The sequence below is a fragment of the Oratosquilla oratoria genome, chromosome 14, assembly GCF_046742065.1.
Source record: "Oratosquilla oratoria isolate Oo_2021 chromosome 14, ASM4674206v1, whole genome shotgun sequence".
NCBI classification, from domain to species: Eukaryota; Metazoa; Arthropoda; class Malacostraca; order Stomatopoda; family Squillidae; genus Oratosquilla; species Oratosquilla oratoria.
Window position 1 is genome coordinate 31,533,199 of NC_134790.1, and position 10,000 is coordinate 31,543,198.

The following is a 10,000-nucleotide window of genomic DNA, read 5'->3' on the forward strand; positions in this document are numbered from 1 at the left end:
ATGTGTTGGTATTGAGTGAAACTATGTTGAAAGGGAGGGGGCAAGTTTGAATTTGGGAGTGTAGTTGGGAGGGTGTTAGAAGTGAAGAGAGGACGAGGGAGAGAAGGGGTGGCTATATTAATAAGTGAAGAGTGTGATGGATTGGAAGGAATTTTCTTCAAGGTTAATGTAGATGAAGGTGAAACTGGGAAAGATGTGGGTTTTGAGAGTGCATATGGGCCTGGTAGTGAGAAGAGTGTAGAGGAAAGGGAAGCTTTTTGGATAGATATAAATGAATGCATAGAGGGTTTGGGGAAGAATATCAGTGTAGTGGTATTGGGATACCTTAATGCTAGGGTAGGAATTGAACCAATAGACGGAGTGGTTGGGAAGTGTGGAGTTCCAGGAAAGAATCGTAGTGGAGAGTTGATGGTGGAGATTTGTCTAAAGAGTTGATGATGGCAAATACAATGTTTAGGAAGAAAGTCAAGCATGAGTACACATGGGATAGGGTAGGGTGGTGGATCGAAAGGTGGTAGAGCGTTAATAGACTACATAGTGGTAACCAGAAGAATAGTAGGAAGAGTTAAGAATGTACATGTTCTAAGGGGAGGGAGTGGGGGAATATCAGTTTTTGTTTTGTTTTTTAAGGTAAGTTGAGGGTGGAGAAAGATGAAAAGGACAGAAGGTAGGGAGATCCTTAAAGGGAAGTGCTTGAAAGAGAAAGAAAAGGAGGAGTACAAGAAGAAACTGACAGAGGAATGGGAGGGAGTGGAGGATAGAGTAGAACTAGGAGTGGAGGAGGTATGGGGATACTTCGAGGGAGTCACAAGGGGTGTAAAGATGGTGTGTGTAACAAGGAGGGCGGGAGGAAATAGAAGGGTAGTGAGTGGTGGGATGAGAAAGCAAAGAAAGGTGTAGAAGAGAAGAAGCGAGCATTCATAGATTAGTTAAAAAATAGGACGATGAATCACATTGGTCCACTGTTATCTGCTGACGGTCAACTTGAATATTCAAATGAAGGAATGTGTAATATCTTAAACAATTATTTTAGCTCGGTATTAGTAAACGAAACACCTCAAAGTGAACTCCAAACTGAAACCTGTGAAAAGTCTAGGGTAAACTTACTACGGTAGATATAACAAAAGAAAAAATTAAAAGGTGTATAGATAAACTCAAAGTTAATAAAACACCAGGGCCTAACGGTTGGCATCCAAGAATCTTAAAGGAAATGAAAAATGAGATTGTTGTTCCATTAGAAATTATTTTCAAGAAATCCATCATATCCGGAGATGTCCCAAGAGAATGGAAGCTAGCTAACGTTACTCCCATATTCAAAAAAGGTAACAAAAAGAAGCCAAATAACTATAGGCCTATAAGTTTGACTTCAATCGTAGGAAAAATAATGGAAACTATCATCAGAGATGCTATCGAACATCATTTAGAATGTAACCGTTTGATAAATGATAGCCAGCATGGTTTCAGACGGAAACGTTCTTGCGTAACTAACTTACTCGAATTCTACAATACAGTTATCTCGAATTATGACAAAAGAAACAATATAGATTTAATATATCTAGACTTTGCAAAAGCTTTTGATACCCTCCCACACGAAAGACTACTTACTAAATTAGCTTCACACGGAATAAGTGGTAGCCTATTAAGTTGGACTAGTAATTGGTTGAATGGTCGAAAACAGAGATTTGTTTTAAATGGAAAAACCTCTAGATGGAAAAATGTTACAAGTGGAGTTCCTCAGGGTTCCGTTCTTGGGCCACTTCTATTCATAGTATATATATAAATTATATAGACCATGGACTAAAATCTACTGTTTCCAAATTTGCTGATGATACAAAACTGTGCGGAATGGCAAATAATCACTTAAACCAATTAGATATTCAAGAAGATTTAGATAAATTACAGCAATGGTCTGAAAAGTGGCTAATGAAATTTAACACAAGTAAATGCAAGGTAATGCACATAGGTAAAAACAACAGTAAGTACGATTACAAGTTATTTGGAAATTCGTTAACAAAAGTGGATAGTGAAAAAGATATCGGTGTAATTATCAGTAACGACCTCAAATCATCCAAGCAGTGTATTTCAGCCTCTGAGAAAGCAAATAAGATTCTAGGACTGATTGCGCGATCTTTTGATTTCAAAAGTCCATCACTCATTAACAAGCTATATAAATCGTTAGTTCGTCCACATTTGGAATATGCTGTTTCCGTATGGTCACCGAATCTCATTAAAGACATTGACAGACTGGAAAAAGTACAACGGCGAGCCACAAAACTGATTCCAAATATCAAAAATAAATCATACGAAAATCGACTAGAATATATGAATCTATTTTCCCTAAAAAAGCGTAGACTCAGAGGTGACTTGATACAGGTCTTTAAGATTCTAAAGGGAATTGACAACATCAAAAGTGACAAAATTTTCACACTGAATGAGGATCAGACAAGAAACAATGGTCTCAAACTGTCCGGAAATAGATTCAATTTGAAAGTAGGTAGAAACAACTTTGCCAACCGTGTAGTTAATGAATGGAATAAACTTCCTACACAGGTAGTGCAATGTAGTTCAGTTCGAAGCTTTAAGAATCATTTAGATAAACACCTAAGCAAGATGCTGTAATGATTATAATTTATTTTGTTTTTGTTTTGTTATCATTTGTCTGTCCGATTTTCATTTATTATTAGTTATATGTCAATTTATTATTATTTACTATTTACCTGTTTGTTTATTATTTAACTATACCTATGCATTTATTTATGTATCTTATTTGTTATTTACATTATTATAGTTTATATTTATTATTTTATTATTATTATGGTTTTTTTCGCATCCGACCTAGATATGGACCAAAAGGTCTCCTGTCGGCATGCTCCGCCTTTGTAATCCTTTGTAATCCTTTGAAAGGTACAAAAGAGAAGAGAAATAAAGCATAAGATAAAGGAGGCAAAGATAAGCGTAGATGTGCAATGGGGTAAGAGTGTGACAAAAAAATTTAAAGTAATAAAAAAAAATTGGAAAGAAATTAAGAGAGGAAGGGGAGGCGAGTCAAGTAGAGAAGAAAAGGGGAAAGGTGCAGATGGAGATATGATAATGGAAGAAACGGCAGTAAGAGGAAGATGGGCAGAGTATTTTAGGGAGATGCTAAATGTGAAGGAGGATAGGGAGGGAAAGGTATTTGCAATGATAAGCACTAAGAAAATGACAGTGATGAATGAGGAAAATGGAGAAGAAATAAGGAAAGATGAAGTGAAGGAAATTGTTAAGAAGATGAGAGCAGGTAAAGTACCTGGGTTGGATGGGTGTCATGCAGAATGTCTAAAAAAAAGGAGGTACAGTTATGGTGGACTGGCTGGTGAGGTTATTTAATGTTTGTTTAAGAGAGGGTAGAGTGCCGGAGGACTGGAGAAGTGCCTGTATAGTTCCATTTTACAAGGGAAAAGGGGACAAGTGTGAGTGTAGTGGTTTCAGAGGGGTTAGCTTCTTAATTGGAGTTGGGAAGGCTTATGGGAGGGTCTTGAGAGGATTGGGAAAGGAACAGAGGGGATATTTGGTGAGGAACAGTGTGGGTTTAGGACAAGTAGGGGTTGCGTGGATCAGATTTTTGTGGTAAGACAGATATGTGAGAAAGCTTTAGAAAAGGTGAGGATGTTTTTTGGGCCTTTGTGGATTTGGAAAAGGCTTATGACCGGGTAGACAGGAAGGCACTGTGGGAGGTATTGCAGATATATGGGATAGGAGGAAAGCTTTTAAGAGCAGTCAAGAGTTTTTACGAGAATAGTAGAACTTGTGTTAGACTTAGAAATGGAGAGAATGAGTGGTTTGAGGTAAAGGTGGGACTTCGCCAGTGATGTGTGATGTCGCCTTGGCTATTCAATTGATACATGTATGGGGTGGTGTGAGAGGTAAATGCAAGGATAATGGGTCGGGGATTGGAGATGGTTAAAGAAAATGGAGGAAAGTGGGAGATAAGTCAGTTGTTGTTTGCTGACGACACTGCGCTTGTAGCAGGATCAGAGGAGGGATTGAGGAAGCTAATGACAGAGGTGTACGGAAGGGTGTTGAAAATAAATGTGGGTAAAAGTAAGGTGATGAGATGTACAAGGGGAGCAAGTGGCAGCAGACTAGAAGTGAGTATTAAGGGAGAGAGACTGGAGAAAATGGACAGTTTTAGATATTTGGGTACGAATGTGGCGGGAAATAGAGGAGTTGAGGTGGAGGTAGAATGGAGATTGAGAGAGGCAAGTAAATTCCTTGTTGGGTTAAAAAGTGTAATGAGAAATAGGCAGTTGAGAATGGAAGCTAAGAGGGGATTGCATGAAGGAGTGATTGTACCGACAACACTGGGGCAGAAACATGGAACATAAGAGAGGAGAGGAAGAGAGAAGGAGTTTGAATATGTTTGAGATGAGGTGCTTGAGAAGTATGATAGGGGGTTACTAGGCTGGATAGAGTGAGAAACGAGGAGGTGAGGAGGAGAACGGGGGTGGAAAGTGATTTGGGAGATAATGTTGATGAAAGAGTTTTGGGATGGTTTGGACACATGGAAAGAATGAGTGAAGAAAGACTAGTAAAAAAGGTATGAAAGGCAGAGGTAGAAGGAGTGAACATGAGGGGTCAATCAAGGATGAGATGGATGGATGGGGTAAAAGGGGAATTGTATACTAGCCAAATTACCCGCGCGTTGCTGCGGGCAAATGGTGATCATTTTAATTTTGATAGAATTTGTAGAGAAAAGTTACATGTAACAATATAACTCAATGGAAAAGGTAACACAAATGAAATGTTAAGAAAGTAAGAAAAAATCAATTTAAGGAGGGAGACGCCCTTTAGAAATAAAATATATTCGGCCGTGAGAGAAGAATTTAACTAACTTTTTATTTTCTTTGAACTCAATTATATTACCGCCCGCGAAAAAGTAGAATAAAAATAACCAGTATTTAAACAATCATTTTACATTTACATACTTACAAAGGCTATCATAGTTTGTGGCAACATTACTTTCACAAATATAAATAATATTTATGAACACATACAATGATGTGTTTAATCATAGTTAGTCATAGTAATTTTTGTCACAAAATGCCAATCGTGGTAGGGGACACTACAGTAGTGGCGTGTTTCCCCACCATACCCCTTTAACCTTTAGCTTTAGCCAAAATGATATTTTGGGGGAAATGAAATATAGTTATTCAAGTACATGGAGTGATAGGGTATCAGAATATATATGGTTATGGGTGTCTATCTCCAAAACGCTAGGAGGAGTTCGTGAACAAACAGCCAGACAGGTAGACACAAGCTACAACTTTATCATAGTAGCCTAGCCAAATTACCCGCGCGTTGCTGCGGGCAAATGATGATAATTTAAATTTTATAGAATTTGTGGAGAAAAGCTACACGTAACAATATAACTCAGTGGAAAAGGTAACAAATAAAATGTTAAGAAAATAAGAAAAAAATCAATTTAAGGAGGGAAATAAGATATATTCGGCCGTAAGAGAAGAATTGAACGAACTTTTTATTATCTTTGCACTTAAAATAAATTGCCGCCCGCGTAAATGTAAAATAAAAACAACCAATATTTAAACATTTGGTAAGATTATACAATCATTTTACATTTACATGCTTTCTCCTTACAAAAGCTATCATAGTTTGTGGCAACATTAATTTCACAAATATACATGCATACATACATATACCAAGGCTCCTTTCCCCCTTACCAGGGGGGGAAGCCAAAAAGGACAAGGCACAAAAACATTCCCACCCATTTCATCCCCGAAAACACTCCACACCCCTCCACCCTCCCTCCCATCTTCGCACCTCCTAGATGACGGGTCATCCCTGCACCCTGTCCACTGCCCTGGGTCAGAAGCAGTGTCGCAGGACACAGCACATCCACAGCAAGGCCGCTTCATTAAATCGGCGACCCCCCCTCTCCGTCCCCCCATATAAAGGAGAGGACGGGGAGAAATCCCTTCGGGCTGCGTCAAAATTTTTGCTCACACACACTACCTCACCCCCATTCTCCCGTCCAATCCACCTCATGCATCACAACATTTTCCATATACAACCATTCTCCATTCACCCCTGTCTTCTGTCCTCTCCCGTCCTTCCTCAACCGACATTCCCCTCTTCCCCAAAGCCCCCTTCACCCCATCCATCCATCTCATCCTAGGACGTCCCCTCATGTTCACTCCCTCCACATCTGCCTTCCATACCTCCTTTACTAGTCTTTCTTCACTCATTCTTTCCATGTGTCCAAACCATCCTAATACTCTTTCATCCACCCTATCTCCCAGCTCCCTTTCCACCCCTGTTCTCCTCCTCACTTCCTCATTTCTCACTCCATCTAGCCTAGTAACCCCCATCATACTTCTCAGACACTTCATCTCAAACACATTCAAGTTCCTTCTCTCTTCCTCTCTCATGTTCCATGTTTCTGCTCCATACAGTGCTGTTGGCACAACCACTCCTTCATACATTCTCCTCTTAGCATCCATTCGCAGATTCCTATTCCTCATTACACTTTTTAAACCACCAAGGCATTTACTCGCTTCTCTCAATCTACATTCTACCTCCACCTTCACTCCACCCTTTCCTGCCACATTTGCACCCAAATATCTAAAACTATCCACTTCCTCCAGTTGCTCTCCCTTAATGCTCACTTCCAGATTACTGCCACTTTCACCCCTTGTACATCTCATCACCTTACTTTTACCCACATTTTATCTTCAGCTTTCTTCTATCACACACTCTCCCAAACTCTGTCACCAACTTCCTCAATCCCTCCTCCGATCCTGCCACAAATATAAATAATATTTAAGAATACATACAATGATTTGTTTAATCATAGTAATTTTTGTCACAAAATGCTAATTGTGGTAAGGGGACACTACAGTATTGGCGTGTTATCCCACCATACCCCTTTGACCTTTAAGCCTAGCTAAAATAATATTTTTTTTTTGAAATTAAATATAGTTATCCAAGTACCTGGAATGATAGGGTATCAGAATATATATGGTTTTGGGGGTCTATCTCCAAAACCCTAGAAGTTCGTGAACAAACAGACAGACAGAAGCTACTTCTTTATTATAGTATAGTATGTGTATATATATATATATATATATATATATATATATATGTGTGTGTGTGTGTGTGTGTGTGTGTGTGTGTGTGTGTGTGTGTGTGTGTGTGTGTGTATACATATATCGTTGAGATTCATGACGACAGTGCGCCTCGCCGTGATGACGCCACCAACGCCAGAAGTTCAGCATACGGCCCGTGTCCGGAACTGCGCGGACACGCTCTGCGTCGTAATCGCGGAACATCGTCTCCGCCCGACGATTTCCTTGAATACGGACCTTCGTACTAAAGTCCCGCACCCCCCGGCTACCTACTATCTCTCACCCCCCCAGCTACCCACTCTCTCCCGCCCCCCTTACCCCACCTCCCACCCACCCCGGCTTCATGAAGGTGTCATGTTCCTCAGTGGCATTACCAAGGAGTAAAAAGTGTCCGGGTTAAATGGTGTTGCCTGTAAGGAGCTTAGGACCAAAATCGTGTTCTTTCTGCATGTGTAACGAGTCTTGCTTGCGACATCGTCGTGCAGATATTGATTCAGTTTTAATCTGAATTTGTACTCTGAAACTAGGATTTAAACCTACACTTAGAGTTAAAAAAAGAAAAGGATTTTGTTTCAGTATGAGCATGAATGGATATATTTGTTTGAATTCGGTTAGGTATATACAGTATGTGCATGTGCATATGTTCACCTGTGTGTGAGTTTGTGTGTGTTTTTTTGTGTTTGTGTGTTTGTGTGTGTGTGTGTGTGTGTGTGTGTGTGTGTGTGTGTGCGTGTGTGTGTGAGTGTGTGTGTTTGTGTGCTTTGTGTATGTGTAAATATGTAAATGTACATACACAAACAGCACATATATATATATATATATATATATATATATATATATATATATGTATATATATATATATATATGTATATATATTATGTATATATATATATATATATAAAACCACACACACACACACACATGCACGCACACACGCACGCACACACGCACGCACACACGCAGACACACACACACCTAGACACACACTCCCAGACACACACACACACATTGAAAGATGTCTTACACTCAGAAATTTAGAGTTTAAACCAAATTACACTAATTCAATTAAAGGACCAAAGAGATATTAATTGACTCGACTGACTTGATTAAAGAAACAAAGGGATATTAGTTGATTAACTCGATCCCCCTTGACACAGACCCAAATGAACAAACACATACTGTGTGGCCTGGAAGGGGGGGGGGCACATCCGCTCCTCTTTGGAGGTACTGATTGTGCTAACCCAGTGTCTCACGATTGGAGTAAGATCATTGGTTGTTATGTACACCAGTCTGGTTGGTCCTGTGGCCAATGAGAAGGTGATCTTGGACGAGAGCATTTTGATAAAAGATAAAGTTTGGACCTGACTTGGAAGAGAGGAAGAAAGAGAGAGGGATGTAGAGAGAGGTAGAGAGATGGAGAGAGGGGGGAGGAAATAGGGAGTGGGAAGAATTAGAGAGGAGGAAAAGAGGAAGGTAGAGAGGGGAGTAGAGGGAGGTAGAGAGAAAGGGGTGAGAGAAGGAGGTAGAGGGGGAGAGGAGGTAGAAAGGGGGGAGAGAGACACAGAAAAAGAGAGAGGGAGGGAGGGGGAGAAGAGGAGTAGAGAAAAGAGAGAGAGAGAGAGAGAGAGACGGTGATAACACGCTCAGGTAAGTATTGCGAGTAGGCGAGGTGACGCTTCGTCTCTGGACTGACACCAAAATTAATTCTGTTGCGAGCTCTTGCCCAACGGACCATCGATGCCGCGAGATTAGTTCACGCACACCAATGAGCACTGATTACTATAACCCAGAGTCACTGGTACGTGCTATTCCTCTCATTGGAGAGAAGAGAGTCTTAGGGAGGGGAAATGTATTCCCTTTTTACACGTTTACTCTGTATCATGTGTACACGCATACGTGAAGCATGAAAGCCCTTTCGTAGCCTCCGCTCACCGCCATCTCCACCCAAGCGTCAAATGACGTCAGCTGCCTCGGGCCGCGACGGCAGGCGGACCCACCAACCCGCGGTCCAATGTCTTCCTCTGAAGCCCGTTTTTAAATCAGAACCTCATCCTTCGTCAAACGTTACAGCCTCCCGTGGCCCGGAATGGTGGGGCCCCGTTCTCTCTTCGGGAAATGAAGTCCACTTTATGACCGCTCATGTGCCAGTTGCCAGCGTATAAATTTCCTTTCCCCACCTCATTTGCTGCGCTCCCCTCGCCGCGTGCTGGGGGAGAGCCCCTGGCCCGGCTTGTCTGTCATTCTTCCACCTGACGGGGACAGCGAAGAGGACAGCGCCTGGAAGGTGGTGGTGGAGGCATTAGGAGTGGAGATGGGGACAGTGGCCTTCATAGATGCATAGTATTTTTTTTTCTTTTCTTTTTTTAAGCATATAGAATGATGAAGGTTTGAGTTGGTCGAACACTTACATATCTCCAGTCTTTATATGTATAATGTCCGCGTGTGTGGGAGGTATTATACGTGTATATGTTTGTGCGTGCGTGTGTACGTGTGTTTGTGAGCATGTATATGCCATGACAGCCACTGGCTGACACTTCATCACTACAAGACTTGAGACCCTTTTCATACCAAGGCATCCTAGTAAAGTGTTAAAGAGCTTCTCTAGCCCAACTGTATATAAGATCATATTGTAAAATATGGTGTCTACAGTATAGAATGTAGGTGATTTCAAAATAGTCATCTTTGTCTTCTTTAGATGGCCATTCAGGGCAAGGGGCCATCGTTGGTAGCAAATGTAAATGCCTTTGAACTCAGGAAGAGGGATCAATGCCAAGCTCGCCACATTTGATAATAATAAAACTCAGTCGTAGTAAATCGTCAAGTTTTATTAATTCGCATCTGCATATAAGTATGCTATATGCACGCGGAACACAGGCCCT

The 10,000-nt window shown here is 40.9% G+C and overlaps 1 protein-coding gene across 5 annotated transcripts in view; it reads left to right on the forward strand.

Moving 5' to 3' along the window:
- LOC143032828 (sodium channel protein 1 brain-like) overlaps positions 1 to 10,000 on the forward strand; it is a 766,195-nt gene that overhangs the window by 351,354 nt on the left and 404,841 nt on the right. The gene's annotated exons all lie outside the window — the stretch shown is intronic.